Raw genomic sequence first — 17,755 nt, 5'->3', positions numbered from 1 at the left:
AGGTCAATCCTCCTTCTTTGAGATAGCCTGAAAAACTTTCCTGAGAACCTTTAAAATTGTATGTGTTCCACCATAGATACCATCTCTCTATATATGATCACTTCTAGTTTTTTTTTTCTTTCTAATTATGTTTTCCTAACTAATACTGCCACTTTCTCACAGAGTACTTTGGTTACTGAGGGGATAGAATCAAAATGTACTGGTTCAATAGTTGTCTTTATTGAAAATGTGCTACCAGGCTACTGAATGTGTAGGCAAAGGGCTTAAATTTCAGTCTTGATTCTACTACTGGCAGCTAGGTAGTAACACTCATGAAAACAACTGAAGCAGGCACTCTGGAGCCTTTACAGTCAACGCCTGCATCCTGAGCCATCACCAGTTATCTTGACTTTCTCTGCCACAGGACTCTAATGACTCTGGAAGAGAATGAGGCCAAAGATTTTACAAAACTCTGCCTTGCTTAAATCAAAATTATGTGTGAATCAAAAGACATCAGTCATAACATTTTACCATTTTTCTTACCTTAAAGTCTTGTGGCAAGTGATGAAGCAGCAGGTAGATACACCGGGAGCTGCAGTTACAAAATGTACACAGGCAACCCAGCCACACGGTCATCTTTGGTACATGAAATGTGTGCACACATGAAATGTGTGCAAGAAATTCAGTGCACCTGAAAGACAAATAGCCCCTGTTGTAAAACTACCAATAAGGCAGCTCTATTTCAGAGAGCACAGCTCTGATGAGTTGGTTATGTTGTTCATATGTCAAACATGTTTGCCTAAAGAACTATTCTATGGAGAACTCACAAAAGGCAAGTGCTCACACAGTAGTCAGAAACATAGAAGGACACTCTCCAGGACTCTGTGAAGCAGTTTGCAGTCAACTGCTGGCCCAGGACTGCCCAGCATATTGTGCCTGTGTCAAAGAAGGTGCTGTACTCTATAAGCAAAACAGAATTGCAGAAGCATAAAGAAAACACGAGATATTCAAATTTAGAGACATTTTCACTCCATGTGTTCTTATGGATTATTTGTGCCCAACCTGTGGTAGAGCTTTTGAGTTGATATTGGTCTGGTCAATCACAGTCAGACACACTGTACCTTGACTCCAACATAGTGGTGATATTTTGGTATTATTTAAGAATGAAAGACAATAAGCAGCAATTTTAAATGATTAGATGTCATGTCATTCAGTACATGAGCGTATGTGTACATATAATTGATATTGTTTTATTATATAGGGATATTTTGGCATAATATAGTTTCTTTTCTTATATATCTTAATAATCTGTATGTATGTGTGTGCATGTGTATGTATTTAATATTGTCCATCAAACATGATTATCTCTCTTACATTTTTTTTTTCACCAAAGGCATAATAGATGCTACTCTCATCATTGAAGTCTACTGGAATCTTTATATAAGGTAGTGTATACAGTAAACAGAGAACTGACCTTAGTAATATCAAGAACCAGTAATTTGAGCCCTTCATCTAATACATACCATGTTGCCCTATTCAAGTTTTGTTTTTGTTTATGTTTTAATATCTGGTGCAAGACAACTCTCTAAAAATAAAATTTGTAAAGAAAGCTCTACTCTTTGGTATAAGGAGTTGTCTTATTCAGTGGTGCATTACTCCAATGGGAGTGAGGGTGGGAGAATCAAGTTCCTGTCCCCATGAGAAAATTTTTTATTTTAAATGTATCTTATAAATAATAAACTGTAGGGATCTGCTTTCAGATTCATTTTGTACTTTCCTCAAATTTATGGTAATTTACCCTCACCCTGTTCACAGTTATTGTAGTTAGGTTTGTTTTCCTTTCCATCATATTCTATTACAACATTTCTTCTTCTTACTACTCCCAACCCTCTGTTTAAAAGGAAAGTTAATGAAGTCATTGTTACGAATCAGTACTTAGAACAGTCAAATTCCATTTTTTATACTCTTTCTTCACTCATTCCAGAAACTAAGTCCATCTAGCATTGTTCACACTTATTCTAGAAGAATATATCTCTATATATGTATAAAATCCCACTATATTTCTAGAAGAAATAATAGATTTAAGTCATAAATAAATTGTAGAAGGCATGTAGCCCAACATCTTCCATTACAGATGAGGAAACAAAGTCTCAGATATTAAATGACTATTCAAATCTTACACAATTAGTAAGTGGGTGGAGCCAGGATATGGTCTCAGGTCCTCACACACCACATGCAGTGATATTTCCCCCCCATTAAACCATGCTACCACATTTGTTATTCTGATTTTTAACTCTAAGAAAATCAAAGTATAGAGTCTGGTGCTTTTCAATTTAATTTGTTAAAGGATGATCTGCTAAGTAAAAGTTACCAATTATAAATACTAAGATATCTATAATCTACAAAGAATCCTGGTAAAAAGAAGAATGAGAACTGCAAATTAGATTTTGTCTAATTTATTTAATACTGCTCTGTGAGTAATTAATATTATTGATTTCTGAAGTCTGAGATACACAAATGAGATAAGACTGCTTTCTTGAGGAAATATTGAATGGGCTATTAAACTGTAAGGCAATTTTAAAGTCCACTGCCAAGAGACAGGCATGCAAAGTTAACGAACTGTGTTCTCTACAATTCAACAGTTGTCACGTTGCTTCTATCTCCTGATGAAATCAATAAAACCGCCATCAGACAGACAGCATTGTTTCATTGGGAACTCTAACCTCAATATGTCATTATACTGGTATTTAAACATCAGGCAAGATGTAGAAAAACTTAAAGTGATTTTGAACTTGGAAACCCAGAGACAGATTTATGTATCTTACAATTTTGTTTGCTTCTAGTTTCAGCACCTGATTCTGGGATAGATCAATCCATAAGCTATTCCTTTCCAAATGCTTGTGTAATATACTGTAGCCCTGTACCTTTTCTACACATTGTAATGGCAAGTGAAATAAATGCTGTGATTTTAAAGTAGCCATGAAAAATACATAACTTCCCAGAATACTGTGATAAGCTTCATTTTGATTACCCTTTATTATGGCATATGATTCTGAGCTTCACAATTAAGACAGCTTAACATTTGTTGTCTCCCAAATTTGTGGATTTCTGCACCTTGGTGCATCTCCAAAACCAGTAATCTGTACATGAAACAAAGAGTATAGATGATTAAAAATGAATTTAAATTGGAATCAGATTTAAGAACCATGAAGAAGCTTTTGTTCTAAAATCATCTGCTTGGGTTCTATGTGCTCAGAATGATGATTGCTATATAAACTCCAGTACACTAATGATTCCTAGTCTGTTAAATTTAACTGCTTTATAGATTAAGCTTTGGGGCCTAGATGCATTAGGTTTGAAAGCTGTGGTTTCTTTTAATGTCCACTGGGGTGAGAATTTCTTTTATTACCATCCATGACTAGTAATAGGATGTTCTTATAATAATTAATTCAATATCAGTGACAAAAGGTTAAAATTCAAAGTTTTAGGGCTGGAAAAGGCATTTGAAAGTCTCTAGTGCAACCCCCTCATTTTAGTGTTTAAAGTACTAAGACTCAGAAAGGTTGTGAGTGGTCAATATCATTCCAAACATAAATGACAAGAGTCAAGATTGAAATCCCTGTCTTACAACTCTAAAACAAGCACTCTTCTTACTGTGCACTACATGGCTAATTCAAACAGCAGAGCAAAGGATAATTTTTGTTTGTGTATGTGGGGAATCAGAAGCAGTGTTGGGGCAGATACTCTGGAGAAATAAGATGAACTATAATCAAATGAAGTTTGACAATAATGATACCTTATGTACCGTATTTGCTCAGAGGAGCTCTCATTTGCCGAGCACCTCCCATGGAACCGAGCAAATGAGCTTAGGCTAATTTAGCACAGACACATGTACATTCTTAGAGCTACATTTTGCCTCTCAAATGAAACTAAGATTCATTATCTCAAAGTTCAAGACCTTCAGTATTGTGCCTAAGTGGAAGTCCATTCTCATGGTACCAAATGGCATAAGTCCAACTCTATGACAGTTGCCCCATTAAAAGGCAATCAGAAGGCTCCCCAATGGACTGTGAAACACTTCATTTATAAAATATTTTACAGTCTTTAATTTACTTCCATATCTAGCATGTCATTTGAAGGTAGGAATATACAATTATTCAAATGGATCTGTGATGTAATTGACATGGATATTCCTTCAATGATGCAGATCCTAAACCATCCATGCCTGTCCTTTTTGGGTAATTCTTGCCAATGACCTCTTTTAATTTTGCCATAGAGGTTTTAACTCATGTATTGGAAGCTTTTCTTATTTGTTTGTTTTTATGATATCATGAGATTATCAATAGAAAATCAAACTCCTCATAAATTATCCTGTTGCTTGCTCTGGTCATGTGACCAGTAATATGTCTTTTTTTATCAGATTTATTTTATGATATCTTTTCTACAACTCTTCTTCATTATTATTTGTTTGCAATTTATTCAGCCTGCTCACACTCCCTGTGTGTTTCTCCGTTGTCCTTTGGGAGAACCATAACTTTAATTCTTCAGAAGCTATAGTGTTCCATGCTTCACAGTCTTATGTTGTCCCTGAAAAGACATAGGTAGTAAAAAGTTGGGATTTTGTTTTATTAATAGATTTGGGCAGATTAAAAAGATTTTTAAATTTATTATGCTAATAAGAGAGACCTTTGTTAAAATGACAAGCTTTGGTGAATTATATGAAATGTTTTATTTCTTCTTAGTTGCTAACCAAACATATTGTGTATATGTGCAAGGACATGAGTAATATTAATATGTATATATTATATATATATATATGTGTGTGTGTGTGTGTACGTGTGTGTATACATACATATATATATATACGTATATATGTATACCTATCTCTCTGTCTATCTGTCTATCTACCTAAGCTTGTAACATTACTAATTCCATTTTTAAAATGTTTTGTCTCCTGTGAATTACTTGGGTGGCAATTATGTCTGTCTCTTTCTCCCTATGCATGCATGAATGTATGTATGTATGTGTGTATATATATGTATATATATATACACACATACATACACACACATATATATTTTTGCATGCAGGTATGCCAATATGTGTATTTATATCTTTAGCCTGTCCATGTAATCTCATATTATAGACAACAGTCTCTTTTCATATATTTTTTTCATATATTTTTTTCAGTTATGTGGATAGTGAAACTAAACTCTTTTGGATGATTGAAGATTTTATGCAAGAGGCTACTCAAAGTTTCAGAACTAGATTCAGTAAGGACAAAATCATTTTCAAATAAGGGAATCTAGAAAAGACCATCAATTATGAATAACATATATATATATAATATTTTTTCTTAATTTTGTTTTAAAAAACTGGGTCCTGATTTCTCTCCCTCCTCACATTCCTACTCTCTACATTAAGAAACTAGGAAATATGACATCATTTAGACATGTGAAATCATGCAAAACATTTTCATATCTGCAATTTTACAAAAAAAATCAAACAAAATGAGAAATATTTCAATTTGCTTCAGTTTGCACTCAGACTCCATTAATTCTTGCACTTGAGGTGGATAACATTTTTCTATAATTCCTTCAGAATGTCTCAAGTCATTGCATTTATCAGAATAGCTAAATCGCTCACAGTTGATCATTATACAAATGTATACACTGTATACAGTGTTCTGGTTGTGCTGGCCTTCATCTGCATCACATTTCATAAGTCCCCCAAAGTTTTTTTTTTTTTTTTTTTCTGAAACCATCGTACTCATCATTTTCTATAGCACAATAGTATCCCATCACAGATATATACAACTTGTTCAACCATTCATCAATTCATGGACATTCTCTCAATTTCTAATTCTTTGCCACCACAAAAAGAGCTGCTATAATTATTTTTGTACAAATAGTTTCTTTTGCCTTCCCCCCACTTTTTTTGTACTCTTTGGAATACAGACATAGTAGGAGTATTGTAGGGTCAAAGGCTATACAGGATTTCATAATCTTATGGGCATAGTTCCAAATTATTCTCCTGAATGATTCAACTAGTTCACTACTTCACCAACAGTATGTTAATGTCTCAATTAGCACTTGCAATATTTTTCATTTTACTTTCCTGTCATTTTAGCTAAGCTAATAGGTTGGAGGTAGTATGTCAGCTGTTTATACATATTCAGTTGTGTCTAATTATTTTTTCCCTGATTTGAGATTTTCATGGCAAAGATGCTCGAATTCTTGGCTATTTCCTTCTCCAGCAAATTTTATATATAAGGATACTAAGGCAAGAAAGGTTAAATGACTAGCCCAGGTTTGCATAGCTAGTAAGTGTCTGAGGCTAAATTTGATCTCAAAAGGATGAGTTTTCCTAACTCTAGGCCCTGTATTTTATCAACTATGCAATCAACCTGACCTACCTTTTTCAGAGTTATTTTAATTTCTATTTTTCTTATCAGTCATGATATAGGGAGGAATAGAGCAAAGACGGTAGAGTGAGATCTCATACACATCTATGCCCTAAGAAAATGACTCCTTCAGATACCTCTAAAAAGAGAATCTGAACAAATATTAGAGTGGCAGAATACAATAGGAACCAGACTGAGGCAGATTTCCAGTCCAGGACAGCCTGGTAGGTCAATGGTAAGGATCTGTTGCACGGGGCTGGGGGAGTGCACAATACACAGGCCGTACCAGTGCAGACACGAGGATAGCAAAATTGAACAGGAAGCCCTGGGCAGTCAGGAGCAGCAGCACGACTGCAGATTCTCAAACATATCAGACCAGGACTGGAGTCCAGTGGAAGTGTGGGAGAGAGAACCACAAAATCCCAGATAACAGCAGCTGCTCCTGAGACTTTCAGCCCACAGATGAAATATCTATAAGTCATGTAATTGAACTTCCAGGAGACAAGATGGTGGGGTGATTAGTAAATGCTATCCCCTTCCCCTTGTTGACCCTGAAAAACCCAGAGAATATTTCCCCAGGAAAAATTCTGGAACAATGTGATCAGCTGAAGGGGTAACCAGTCTCTTACCCCATGAAGCCAGGAAAATCACAAAGAAATCCTTCTTGCTATGGCTTAAGGGGACCAGTGAAAGACCAGAGCTGTCCCAGATAGCAACACCTCAGGGAACTGGTAGGAAATCCTGAGCCCCAGGGGTTAGAGTCCACAATCTCCAACACTAGAAGACAAGGTGTGCCTCAGCACAGCTAGGGGAATAGGGAAGAAACTGGCACATAGTGTTCACCAACCCCGGAGCTTGCCTATGCTCTAGCTCAACAAAGGAGATCTCCTATGGTCAGACCACCCCTCCCCCATACTTAACTCAACAAATTCCAGGCTAACTCCTGGGAAACTCAGGAATACTTCACCTGGCCTCTGCTTTGGCACACCAGCCAGCTTAGCACCATGTAAGCTGCAGGATTTTAGCTTCTAGCTAAAAGAACCAGAGGGACCAGCACATCTACACTGTGGCAAGGCTGAGCAGGAATCCCTGGACGATATGAAGCAGTGGCCACACTGAGGAATCTTGGGAATATCAGCCCAGGATGAGAACCGAGTGAATGAGGGCCAAGATGTCCCAGGTATCTGGAGTGGCTGCTCCTGAGATTATTAACCCACAGATTAAATGTCTGTAAGTCACCTATTTGAACTTCTGGGAGTCAAAATAGTGGAGTGATCAGTAAATGCTCTCTTCCTCTCCCCTTGTTGACCATAAAAGAATCATAAAATATTTCCCCAGAAAAACCTGTAACAGTGGGATCAGCAGAATGGGCAAACTATCTTGTAGCATGTGAGGCTAGGCAAATTTCTAAGGAGGATCCCTGTTGCTGTGGCAGAAGGGGACCAGTGCAGGACCAGAGCTATCCCAGACATCCTCACCTTAGCAAACCAGGAGGAGATCTGAAGCTCCACTGGGGTAGAGGCCCACAAACATAAATACCAGTACCCCAGGCATGCCTCAGCACTCCAGGAGAATCGGGAAGACAGTAGGGGAGCTGGGATCACCAACCACTGGGCTTGGCTATGATCTAGCTCAGCGGAGGAGATGTCCTGTGGCCAGACCACCCCTTCCTCACACTAGCTAGCTCCATGGTATGTCCTGGGAAACACAAAAAGACTTCACCTGGCCTCTGCTTTCTCACACCAGTCAGCTCAGCAACAAGTAAGCTGAAGCACTTTAGCTTCTAGCTGAGAGAACTAGAGTCCACAACACACAAAGCCTCATCATCATGAATAAGAAGCAAAGCAGGAAAGAAAAGACCATAGCATCTCTCTATGCAGGCAAGGACAAAAACACAAATACCAAAGAGGTCAGCATTGAGATTGTAATCCCATATGAAAATTCAGAAGGGACTATGAACTGGTTGTAAGCACAAAGAGCACTCTTGGAAGAGCTGAAAAAGGAGTGACTTGCCCAGAATCACATAGCTAGTAAGTGTCTGAGGCTGGATTTGAACTCAAGTGTTTCTAACTCAAAGTCTAGTGATCTAGTGAACCACCTAGCTTCCTCTATTTAGATAGCTACCCCTTATTTAATGGAACACTACATTGATTCCTATGTTTCTTTTATTTTTTTTTAAATTAGAATGAGTGTTGTATTCTCCCAAAAGCTTTCTTTCTGTATCTTCTGAAATAATCAAATGACTGCTTTTTGTTTTGTTAATGATATAGTCAATTATGGTGTTAATGTTCTACTATTGAACCAGACTTGCATTCTTAGTCTAAATCCAACCTTATATGATTCTTATGATATATTGCTGTAACCTCCTTAGCAGCATTTTATTTTTTTAAATTGTTTTGATATTCATTTAGGAAATTTTTCAATAGTTTTCTTTCTCTGTTTTCATTTCTCCTGGTTTGGATATCAGCAGCATATTTGTGTCATTTGTGTTGGAAATTTGGTAGTACTTTGTTTTACCAATTTTTGAAATGTTTGGTGAAATTCACTCATAAATCCATCTGATGCTAGGTTTTTTTTTTTTTGTTTTGTTTTGTTTTTTGTTAAGGAACTCATTGATTCTTTGTTCAACTTCGTTTTCTCAGATAGGTCTATTTATGTGTTCTATACCTCTTCTCAATTTGGACAATTTATAATTTTAAAATATTCATTTTACTTAGATTATCAGATTTATTTGACATATAGTTGGATAAAAGAGCTTCTAATAATTGCTTTAATTTCATGTTCATTGGTGATTCATCCAATCTTTTCATTTGTGATACCATTAATTTGTTTTTTTCTTTATTTTTAGTCAAATTAACCAATGATTTATTTTATTTTTTCATAAAACTAGATTTTAATTTTATTTGTCAGTTCTTTTTATTTTAATTTTATTAATCTTTCATTTCATTTTCAGAATTTCCATTTTGATATTTAATTGGATATTTTTAATTTAATATTTTCCTAGTATTTTTTGTTGTTGTTGCATGCTTAATTCATTGATCTACTCTTTCTCTTTTATTGATATACAATTGTAGAGTTATAAATTTTTCCAGAAATACTGCTCTGGCTGCATGACACAAATTTGGTATGTTCTCTCATTGTTGTCATTCTTTTTAATCACATTATTGATAGCTTCCTTTACTTCTTCTTTGACCCACTCATTCTTTAGCATTGGGTTATTTATTTTCCAAACTTTTTATTATTTTTACTTGGCCCTTTATTGAATATATACTTTATTGTATTATTGTGAGGGGCACTCTGGACCTGGGCCCCCTGGGAGGATAGGAGACGCCCAAGAGTCTGGACCTGCTGACGTGGCTTTGCCACGGTGGCACTGCTGACGCGGCATTGCCACGCTGGCACTGGAGCGGCTCTACTGGACTGGGCTGGGCGCCGCCCTCAGGGAGGAACTGGGGAGTAGCCTACCCGGAATGGGAGGAGGACTTCCCCGAATGGGAGGGAGAAACCTAAGGTATATATTCGCTGACCAGGAGGGGCTCAGGGGGATTTCTTGCTGACCGTCATGTAATAAAGCTGCTCTTACCCACCTCCAGTGTTCTGCCTAGTGATTCTCCCCTCGACCCCCCGAGGGGAGCCAGAGACGTCTGAAGACCCCTGGGCAGGGTGAGTTGAGGCAGTGGTCGGGGGTCGCCCCTGACATATTATTTTCTGAAAACTATGTATTTATTTTTTCTGCATTTGTTTCTGAGATTTTATCCCCTAACTTTCAATTTTTGCAATGATATCATGGGTTTTTGGCAAATGAGCACTGATAGTCAATCTACTGTAGTGGTGTTTTTGGTTTTATTCTAATATGTAGCACTGTATCGAGTACATAATAAGCATTTAATAAATGCTTATTTTCCTGACTTGATCATGTCAGTTATTTATTCCATGATGACTGGAATTCTCTGGGGTCAAAATACAAACCCCAACAAACATACCCAAAGAGAATATTTCTGACAATGTTCTCAGGAGATACATTAGAATCTGGTTTTCTTCAGAAGACAGGCGGTCATCTTTCATAATGAAGTTAAATTCCACTGTGCCTTACCTTGGTACTAGTCTCTCTCTGCTTCTTATCCTCTTGCCTATCCTAGAATAATCCAAGTAGAGAGTCACCCAAGGGGTAGTGCTTTGGCTCCTCAGTCCTGTCAAATATTGGATTTAAGGAAACTGTTAAAACAATGACTGAGGAAAACTATCTGTCCTTACTTTGTCAATGAGTTTTGAAAATTTTGATAAAAGGACTTAGAAGATGAATTAGACAGGGTAGAATAAAAATGATTGGGGAAAATAGAATGGGAAAGTGATGGGGAAAATGACTTTCATGACTAGGCATTAGCCAGAGAAGGATGCATCCCACAGGGAGAGGGAAAGGCATAGAAAGGATGCACATGGGTCACATAATTGAAAGGAGTAGTACAGGAAGGATCAGAAAGAAATTAAATGCTGAGGAGTGTTGGCAAAGGCAAGAATTTCTTTAAAAAATGTGTAAGATATGAAGAAAAAAAAGGAACAAGTCTGAGTGGTTTCAGAGATATAGTGGTAGATCATCCAGGCTGTAGACTCTCCATGACCAGTCTCTAGGCTACTAATTTGTTGCTAACAGTGTTATCTATTATATCCTCGAGGGTAGGAGTGGGGTATAATTAGGTATCTTTGCTCATTAGGTGGTAGAGTGCTATATTTAGTTAACTTTTTAATAAAGGACATTTAATACAATCATTTCTGGACCAAATATGATTAACCAATCAATCAACAAACATGTATTAAATACCTACTATCTTTCAGACATTATACTAGACCCTGAAAATAGAAAGATAAAAATACTGAACTCAATCTTGATCTCGTGGAGTAGCTAAGTGACTATATTGCCATATTTATGGACTTACATAGCCTTTTTAAATTAAATTTGATTTTTTTAACCAATGAAAATTTCCCTTCCCTCCCTTCCACTCCCCTTGATAAAATCTTTCCCACTGAGATAGGATTACTAAATAATCTAGAGTAGTGTTTCCAAAGGGATGCCATTACTTGACCCCAAGGAGTGTATGATCAACCAAATGAAGTATGTAACAATGGTTTGTATCCCAACCTCCCCACAATTGCCAATTATAGACTTGTCTCCAACAAAACTACACCATCTCTTTCATACATTATAACTCCTTTATTCTCCCCTCTCCCTCAAAGCTGTCTTTCACCACTCAGGATGTTTATTTAAACTAACTTGAGCCACAACAGCTTCATAGGTAAAACTCCATGTAACCCCTCTCTGCATCCACACACTCTGCCCCCATATTACCATGTGGTTATTGTAGGTACCACTCAGCAGTAATGATCTGCACTCTAGGGCACTGGCTATTGACATAATATTTCCTCTCTCCTCTACAACTGAGTACTACTTATTTAGCAGACAAATGCAATAACGTCTGATTAGTTTGCAGAAAACAACTGACTGATCAAGGAAGATAAAAAGTTGCTCTCTGAATTACAACAAAAGTCTTTGTATCCTTGGTGGATGGAACTAAAGAAGTGAATATCATGATTTAGTAAGAACAGCCTTCTTTGCCCTTCTTCCAGTTGGAGCTACATATCTTTGAGAAGTATACTTTTCAGTTATAACAACAATCAAAACTGGGATGCAGATTCTTGAATGTCTGTGTCATAAAATATAAAACTCAGATTTGTGAAAATATTGTGAAACCTATTCTGTCACACTGATCTCATTAGCTATATATTATTAATAAACTATTTGTGAAAGCCCTGATAGTACTTTTAATAAGTGAAATATTGAATTTTATCTTATCTTTGTGTATTTTGTGTAAATTTTGATAAACATAGTGATCACTGGAATATTATATACATATATATATAATGCACAAATAATTAAATATGCATAAATTGAAAGTACATGATCATTTGTTTTTCTGAGAGGTGCGTCCAGTCAAAAAAGTTGAGAGAAAAAAACATATATTCAGAAAACAATCCCAAAAGGTTCAAGCATAACATTGATAGAACAAAATGAGATAGGAAGATTTGGTATACTAGTCAATGATATTTATCAAGTTTTTATGCCCACTGCTTGGGCAAGTAAAACAAGCTATGATTTAAGATTTGAAATTCATTTCAGGTCTTTTGATGATATTTTATAGGTCTTGTTTACTTTTGTGGAGAAAAGGCTGTTAATAGTATCATAATTTCTTATAGCATTTTCTTCCTTTTATTTATTGCAATCTCTCAGTTCTCTAACTTACCTCTTTTCTGGACAGTTCCATACAATAAGGCTGTATATAAGAATGCTGAATAAGCAGGAAGCCAATTTAAAAGAAGTCTAGATTTGTTTAAATAGAGACTAAGACCTGTTCTCTCAGAGACTTGTAACTAGGGTGGAGGTATCAGTGCTTTATCCAAGGGTATCAAAATTGAAAGAGCTCCAATGGTACTTATAGTCCTCCAGTAATATAGAAACAGCTGAGTAAAGACCTCATTAGTGAAGAAGAAACAACATATAACAAATTATACAAGACACAGTAAAGCAGATTGTATCATTCACTGTTGTAAAAAACAAACAAAAAAAACAAAAATTATTTGTTGTCCTAGGATAGGAGAAATCTATAGATGCCTGTCGCTTGATTATCTCAACCTTGGAGGCTTAGATTAAATAGATTTTTTTAACAATTATAAAAATATCTGGTCACCTTCTCTAGCTGCCTTTGAACAAGGAATATTTCTCTGTCTTGATAATAATGCTTCTAGATGATGTTCCCCTAAGAATCTATCCCTGCTTCATCCATTTGTTTCCCTTTCCTGGACTTTTCTTTCTTCTTTGAATGATATTACTTGTTTATTCTAAACTGCTATAGAATGCTGCTGATTATTTGTGTATTCTAGACAAGCATGAAAAATCTCCAAAGCAAGTCTCTACCCCAAAAAGCTAAAGTGCTATCCATAGGCAGTCGTCCTTAGCAGGCTATTATATTTTTTTTTCAGTTTGACTACACAAGTTATTTGACCTCTGATCAGAGGATGCATCTGGTGGATGAGATTCCCCTTGAGCTCACCAGGAAACTAGGCTGAGAAACCCCCTAATAATTTATTGTCAGATGTGGGATAACTGGAACTCCTCAGAAAAATGGCTGAATGCACCACCACACAGGACAGTTCAATGAGTTTTCTGCCAAGACCAGTTTTCTTTCACACTCTGAAAGGATAGTAAGAACTTTTTTTCCCCTCTCATTTTTTTTTTTTTTACCAGAAGCAAAATTCAAAATATAGTAAGCCTTTGATAATTTAAAAAGTGTTGATGTAATGCTTCACCCTGGTTACAGCTTAGTTTTCACTTCTTATAAATTTCTTAGTGCAAGAATGCCTCTTAGATTATAAAACCTATTGTTCAAGATTCAGTCTAGCTTCCCAGTATATGCCCCTATGTCTCAAGACTTTTCTTACAGGTAGTAGAAAGCAAAGGTTCAATATATGAACATGGTGTCTCAACAGAACAGCTACTTCATTCTCAAGTCAGTACTCATACTGGGTACTGGAACTTAGGACTTGCACTTACCCTTGAGTCATTTGACTTCTCCTCTGATAAAATAGTAGACTTTCTTCCTCTCATTAGGTTGCTGGTCATTGTTGATTTTGAGAGTGTACGTGTGCATCAAGTATCAGATTTAAATGAAAGATTAAATCTGAGACCCCAAAGAGAAACTTAAAAATAACCCCTACTTTACCTTTTCAAGTATCTTTGAGCCTAAGAATAAACTTGCAGATAATTCTCTTCAAAGTTTGGTACTTTATTAAAAGCTGGTGGGTGGCAGCTGTGGTTAAGCCTGTGATTGGCCTGAATCATGGGGAAACAAAAACCATCTCACTTTGAGCTCAAACCCCTAGCCCAAATGTTTCAGATGCTCTAACTTGTTCTAAAGTAGTAGTATTTCCTGACTTTGCCAGGTGAGACAATAGGTCCTTTGCTATATACATTATAAGAGCTCCCTACATCAGAGACCTCAGAAAGTGGAGCTAAACAGAGTAAGCAAATTTTCTAAAGTCTTCATAGACAGAAACAAATTTTTTTTAGCAGATCAGCAAGATGACCTACAATATTTTCCTTTAAAACACTTGGTTTTCTTTGAAGACTTTCTGAGTTGGAGAGAGATTTTCTCTTCATCCATTTATCTCTTTGTTCTCTGTTGTCTAGACACCTGTAGTACCAGCTATCCCTTTTTCCCTTGTCTTCTGATCAGTCAAAGAGAAAAAGGTGAAAAAAGAACTTTTCACTCAAAAGTTTAAAAGTTTTCAAAGGATATATTGTCTTCTTTCCATGTTGCTAATGCTGCCAAAATTGGAGCAAAACAGAAAACAATGAATTTGAGCCAAAGGGATTTTTTCTTATTTGCAGAAGTGTGTGTTGTGTGTGTGTGTGTGTGTGTTTGTGTGTGCACACACGCATTTGACTATGATGGAAAACACCAGGAAACTGGATGGCACAGTAGACAGAGTACTGGGCCCACAGTCAAGAAGTCTTGATTTCAAACCTGGCTTCAGTCACTTACTATCTATGTGACCCTAAGAGCCACATAAATATGTTTCTCTCAGTTTCCTTATCTGTAAAATGAGCTGGAGAAGGAAATGGCATAGTGCTCCAGTATCTTTGAGAAGAAAACTTCAAATAGGATCACAAATTATAGCACAACTGAACAACAGCTTACAGTGTCCAGCTCTTTCCCACTTATTGCCCAAATATTGCCTCAGGGCTCAAGGAAGCTAGGAAACTCAGTGTGTTTCCATTTCAGGGCCTAATGCCAAGGAAATTAACTCTCTGACTATGTGGGGACAGCAGATTTAGGGCACATTCAAAGAAACGCATTCTTATTCAGATGATCTGAAGATCATATTCTGATATAAATCTCTTCTCTGCCATTTATCTGTATGTACTCAAGGTTTTCAACTGAGTTTTTTTTTTTTCTCCTGGAATCTGGTGATTTTATTCCTTTTTTAAATATTCTCCTAATCTTCACTTTCTGACTCTTTTGTCTTTGATAACGATTTCCTGAATGTGAGACCACAAAGTGATCTCAGTCTCTTCCCACACTGGAAAATTCACTTTTCACTAGCCTCAGTGTCCTCCCTAGCAACTTCTGGTGGGAGGCAGGGGGCAGGTAGTGAGAAAAGGAGCAGATCTTGGTTCAGTTAGATTCCAGTCTCCTTTCCTTTATGCTTGCCAAAGGCTTACATGGTATGTATATTGTCTTAGTTTCCTGTCTTCCTTAGTTTTCAGGAGGAACACTGTTTCATAGCCACAGGAAAATTAATGCCTTTGTAAACAACTATGCACAGGGAGTGTGTTAAGTTCTATCACTTGTTGCTTTAGAATGGTAGAGTATAGGAAGGGGAAAGGGGAAAAGCAGGGTTAGCTTGCAGAGACTCCAGCAACACCAAACAAACAGCAAAGTATGTTCCACAGTACAAATCATCAGTGAGGTTTGACCATCCTGATACATTATGGTTCCTGCTAGGGGATAAGGGCTGAGTTAGTATATTAGAAATTAATTTTGAAGGTGGCAGAGAAAAGGTAGGAACTTGCCTGAGCTTTCCCCAGTTTCCCTAGGAGCCAACATTAAATGAAACCTCTAAACAGATTCTGGAGCAACAGAACTTACAAAAAGAGGGGGTGAGGCAATTTTCCAGCTTATGATAACTTGAAGGGACTTCAGGAAAAGTCTGTCTCACTCAGGTAGAAGGGGAGAGCAGCCCAGCACAGATGATGTCCAGGCAAGCCAGCAGGAGAATCTTAAGAACAGCACAGATCAGCAACTGATGTCTCACAATTCTTGCTCAGTAGGCCAGTGACAGAGCAGGCCAGCTATGGGGCCTCAAGTCTCAATGTAGAAGGCAAATTCCTAGTCCCAGAACTTCTTGTACAACAGGTGCAACTGGGTCAGGCCACAGCCCAGTGAACAAGTCACTAGGACCTGAGGCCCCTGCATGGAAAGCTAGTGATCATGCTCCTAGTTCCCAACTCAAGAAGCTTGGGAGAGAGTCTCCTGTGCCCTAGGAGGAGAGCTCAAATTAAAAGGCTATGAAATAGACTAATAAATGAGCAACAGAGAAACAAAAGTCCTAAGCACAGAAAGCCATGATGGTGACAGGCAACATCAAAGCACAAACTCAGAAAACAACAATGCCAAAATGCTTACATTTGAAACCTGAAAGGGGAGTATGAATTGGTGGCAAGCCCAAAAAAGTTTCTTGGAAGAAATCCAAAAGAATTTTAAAAATAAAATAAGAGAGGCAGAAGAAAAACTGGAATAAAGAGGTAAGAGGCATACGAGAAAGTCAATTGCATGGAAAAGGAAGGATACACATTGAGTGAAAAAAACAATTCCTTACTGACCAAGCAAAAAAGAAAATCCACTGAAGATTCCTTAAAAAATAGAATTGGCCAAATGGAAAAGTTGGTACAAAAAGCAACTGAAGAAAATAATTCCTTAAAATTTAGAATTTTGCAAGTGGAAGATAATAACTCTATGAGATATCAAGAATTAGTCCAACAAAATCAAAGAATGAATAAAAGAAAAAAAATTAAATATCTCATGGGAAAAACAACTGACATGGAAAACAGATCCATGAGAGAGAATTTAAGAATTATCCAACTATCTGAAGGCCATGATCAAAAAAAGAACCTGGACAGCATTTTTCAAGAAATTATCAAGGAAAACTGCCCTGGTATCCTAGAAACAGGGGGTAAAGTAGTCATTAAAAGAATCCAATGGTCACTTACTGAAAGAGATTGCAAAATAAAAACTCCAAGGAATATTGTAGCCAAATTACAGAATTATCAAGTCAAGGAGAAAATACTGCAAGCAGCCATAAAGAAGCAATTCAGATATCAAGGAGCCACAGTTATGATTATGCAGAACTTAGCAACCTCTGCATTAAAGAATCAGAATGCTTGTAGTATGATACTCCAGAAGGCAAAGAAGCTTGTATTACAAGAAAGAATCTAGGCAGATCAAGGTAAATTACATTTCATGAAGAGTCACAAAACAAGTATTACAGTAGGAGAAAAGATGGGGGAATATAAGTATTGTTTGAACCTCTCATGAAATTTGACTCAAGGAGGGAATAATATGCACACTTACTGGGGTATAGAAATTTATCTTACCTTATAGAATAAGTAGGAGGACAAAGAAAAATGAAGAGGCTAGATCAAAGGGAAGGAAGAAGGGAGAGCAGAAGAGGAGAAAGGTAAAAAAGGGAGGGATCTGACAGAAGGGAGGGCCAATTGAAGGAAGCAGTGGTCAGAAGCAAAACCATGGTGAGGAAGGACAG

The 17,755-nt window shown here is 36.9% G+C and overlaps 1 long non-coding RNA gene across 1 annotated transcript; it reads right to left on the bottom strand.

The window, feature by feature from the left end:
* Nucleotides 1-201: 201 nt before the first annotated feature.
* Nucleotides 202-664, bottom strand: LOC140529594 (uncharacterized). The gene is made up of 2 exons (XR_011975611.1): nucleotides 523-664; nucleotides 202-416 (listed from the first exon to the last, which is right to left on the bottom strand). It is a non-coding gene; the product is annotated as an uncharacterized lncRNA (long non-coding RNA).
* Nucleotides 665-17,755: the final 17,091 nt, after the last annotated feature.

The sequence above is a fragment of the Notamacropus eugenii genome, chromosome 2 (assembly GCF_028372415.1).
Source record: "Notamacropus eugenii isolate mMacEug1 chromosome 2, mMacEug1.pri_v2, whole genome shotgun sequence".
NCBI lineage: Eukaryota > Metazoa > Chordata > Mammalia > Diprotodontia > Macropodidae > Notamacropus > Notamacropus eugenii.
The sequence above is the reverse complement of the archived record's forward strand: the minus strand, read 5'-3'. Positions and strand labels throughout refer to the sequence as shown.